Source organism: Pongo pygmaeus, chromosome 8 (genome assembly GCF_028885625.2).
Source record: "Pongo pygmaeus isolate AG05252 chromosome 8, NHGRI_mPonPyg2-v2.0_pri, whole genome shotgun sequence".
In the NCBI taxonomy this organism is placed as follows: Eukaryota; Metazoa; Chordata; class Mammalia; order Primates; family Hominidae; genus Pongo; species Pongo pygmaeus.
This window is the reverse complement of record NC_072381.2, coordinates 130,276,730-130,280,549: the sequence shown is the minus strand read 5'-3', so window position 1 is coordinate 130,280,549 and position 3,820 is coordinate 130,276,730. Positions and strand designations below refer to the sequence as shown.

Here is a 3,820-nt window from a genome sequence, read left to right as displayed (position 1 = left end):
AATGGCTTTGACTGACATAGGGACAGAAATAACACCTCAATGGCATTGCCTGCCTGAGTTTAAGGAGGCCCTGCAGGTGTGTGCACTCTGCTAGCTGCATTCAGCTCCATACCACACCCAACCTGCCTACCCAATGCACCACCCACATTCACCAGTCTGTGGCTTTAAAGACTCAGGTGAGGCCTGGCATGGTGGCTCATGCCTGTAATCCCAGCACTTTGGGAGGCCGAGGTGGGTGAATCACCTGAGGTTAGAAGTTGGAGACCAGCCTGGCCAACATGGTGAAACCCCATCTCTACTAAAAATACAAAAACTGGCCAGGCATGGTGGTAGACCCCTGTACTTCCAGCTACCTGGGAGGCCGAGGCAGAAGAATCACTTGAACCTGGGAGGCGGAGGTCACAGTGAGCCAAGATCATGCCACTGCACTCCAGTCTGGGCAACAGAGTGAGACTCTGTCTCAAGAAAGGAAAGAAAGAATGAAAGAAAGAAAGAGAGAGAGAGAAAAGACTCAGGTGAGCCATTCCCTAACAGGCAGGTGAAGGTGCAGGCCATCATCTGCTGACTGCAAGGCTCTGAGATTCTCTGAGCTGCCGCAGGGGGCAGAAAGGGAAAGTTGAAGGGGCTTCCGGAGGAAAGTTAGGGTCAGAGGCATTTGCTTTCAAGACTGAAGCAATTGCAAGAGTGTGGCAGGCAAAGGGGCAAAGTCTGAGGGGATTCAGTGGGAGAAAGTTCGAGAATCAAAAAAAAAAAAAAAAGGAGGAAAAGAAGGAAGGGAAGAAGAAAGGAAGGAAGGAAAAGGGTGGAAGGAAGTTAAAAATAGACAAATCTCCTTGCTCTTTATAGGTCATAAACACTTTCCCACACACTAGCTTTTTCTTTTTCTTTTTCTTTCTTTTTTTTTTTTTTTTTTTAAGACAGAGTCTCTCTCTGTTGCCCAGGCTGGAGTGCAGTGGTGCCATCTTGGCTCACTGCAACCTCCGCCTCCCAGGTTCAAGCAATTCTCCTGCCTCAGCCTCCCATGTAGCTGGGACTACAGGTGCCTGCCACCATGCATGGCTAATTTTTGTATTTTTAGTAGAGACAGGGTTTCATCATGTTGGTCAGGCTGGTCTCCAACTCCTGACCTCAGGTGATCTGCCCACCTCAGCCTCCCAAAGTGCTAGGATTACAGGCATGAGCCACCTCGCCCAGCTTCTTTTTTTTTTTATTCAAATATTTATTGAGCAGCTAAGGAGATACAAAGGTGATTTAAAACATGGTCAGAGGTGAGGCAAATGCACAAGTAATAGAAAGCAAAGGGCAAGATTCACTGAATCACAGCAGTGAGAGAAAGTGCATTAGGGAACCAAGAGTGAGATTATTTCCAGCCTGAAGAGGCATGGGTGGCAAATCAGAAAAGGGGATTGAGATTAAAATAGAAGACTACGGTCTGGATTGTTGATGACACTCAGTATGGGCTATATTTGTCTCTCCTTTTCCTTTCTCCCTATCTTTGGGCTTAATTTATCAGTAGTGCCCAGGACTGTTCAGTGCTTTTTCTATACTTGCTTGCATTTTTGCTTTGATATCTTCTACAGAACTAGGTCTTTGGTATTTTAGGAGTTTTTTCCTGTTTTTTTGAAGGATTCTTGTCTTTTTGATCTTGGCGTTGATGGTTTTGAGTCTTTTCCATTCTGATTTGACTTTTGTGCATTTTTGGCTGAAGTATCTCATATAGATTTCTTCACTGGTGCGTTTTCTTCAGTTTCCTCATCATCAAAATCATCATGATCTTTTTCATCATCATCATCACCATCTTCATCTTCATCATCATCATCTTCATCTTCATCATCATCTTCATCTTCATCATCATCTTCATCATCATCTTCATCTTCATCATCATCTTCATCATCATCATCTTCATCAGCAGCAAGTTTTACTTGTTTCTGTGGAAACTTGCTACCACCTCCAGGGGCAGATTGCTTTCCAGATATACTTAAGAGTTTCACACCCTCCTCCTCTTCATCTTCTGACTCTGCATCTTCCTCCACAGCTACTAAGTGCTGTCCACTAATATGCACTGGCCCAGAGCCATACTACAACCGTAAGACCACTGGTGGTGTGATTTCAAAGCCCCCAAGGGAAACCGTTGACTAAACAGACATTTTCAAAGTTGCCAGTGTTATTTCAATTGGACCGCCTTCTAATTCACTGCCTCTGCTTCAACAATGTGCAATCATCCTTTGCACCAGCCCATGAACTGACTGTTTTTAAAGATAACTGGTGCTTATTTTCATCATTATCCACCTTAAAGTGATCATCTTTGTTGGCCTTAAGTTCACAACTGAAAAGATAGTTCTGGGGCCTCAGAGGACTCATGTGCATGTCCATCAAATCTTCCATCGGGTGGCGGCATACACTTAGGTGGTAGAGAAGGTGAATGGAGATAAACGACCACTGCTCAAGAGAACAGCTGTGCAGGATGGAATCACACCAGCTTTCTTTCTTTCTTTCTTTTTTTTTTTTTTTGAGACAGGGTCTGGTTCTGTCACCCAGGCTGGAGTGCAGTGACTTGATCTTGGCTTACTGCAAACTCTGCCTCCCAGGTTCAAGCAATTATCATGCCTCAGCCTCCCAATAACTGGAATTATAGGCGTGCACCACCACATCTGGCTAATTCTTGTATTTTTAGTAGAGACAGCATTTTACCAAGTTGGTCAAGCTGGTCTCAAACTCCTAGCCTAAAGTGATCTGCCCACCTCATTAGGCAGGCAGATCAGGTCCTGCTGGCTGGCCTTTGAAGTCCTGCTTTTAACTTAGCCTCATGTCTGGGATGGGGCCAAGTGAGGAGACCTCATGAGGCTAAACTAATCAATGCCCTGAAATGACATTTCTCTTATCAGTGGGTCTTCCCCCTGGCTGCACTTCAGAATCCCTGGGGAGCTTCAGCAAATACCATGGCCAGGGCCCATCCCCAGGGCTTCTGGAGCAGGGCTGGGGCCAGTGGTAGGGTTCAAGAGCTCTGCAGGTGATTTTAATGAGCAGCCAGGGTTGAGATGGCCTCTGTGTGGCTGGCACATGGGAGGAGGTTGGCCAAGCCCACCGGAAGGATTCAGAGCAAGGATGTAGCTGAGTGACAACTACCTGACCAAGAGGCAGAAGATGGCAGCCACATGTCCATGTCCACAGACACGCTGATGTGCCCCGGGTCTTGCCTCTGACGCTTCCCATCCACACAGTGGGCACCTTCCGGAGCAATCTTTTCCAGGGTCATAGGAAGAAGGAAGGCACGCAGGCGACAACCCCATTTTGGAAGGAATGAGATGTTCGGGGTACTTGTGACTGTTGGCCACGATGTCAAAGACTGAACCAGGTCCCTGCACACCTTTCAGAAAGCAGTAAAACGTCCCTATTAGGGGGTACCTGGGCACGAGGACGGGAGAGTGTGCTGCTCTGGGGAAGCAGCCATTTTCCTGCTGGGTTCACCTTGCACCCCCAAGGGTGGCCCCATTACTTTGACTGAGTGATGGAGTGACTATGGCCACAGGCTTCTGGGCCAGGCCCTCCAAGTTCCAGTCCTGGCTCCATGCTTCAAGTCCCAACCTAAATGCATGCTAGATACTTTGTCCGTCAGTTTCTTTAGCCATAAACAAAATCTAATAGCAGTAGTTTTAGATTTAGATTTAGATTTAGATTTAGATTTAGATTTAGATTTAGAACAGTAGGCTGTTCTGGGGAATAAACAAGATACTGGTGTGAGGAAGACTGACCCTTCATAAGGGCTTGACAAATGTTAGCTATGGTTCTAAGCCTGGACGGACCATCCCAGGATAACCAG

General features: G+C 46.6%; 1 pseudogene; it reads right to left on the bottom strand.

Annotated features, from left to right (window-relative positions):
- Positions 1–1,509: 1,509 nt before the first annotated feature.
- On the bottom strand, positions 1,510–2,385 carry LOC129045096 (nucleophosmin-like; annotated as a pseudogene).
- Positions 2,386–3,820: the final 1,435 nt, after the last annotated feature.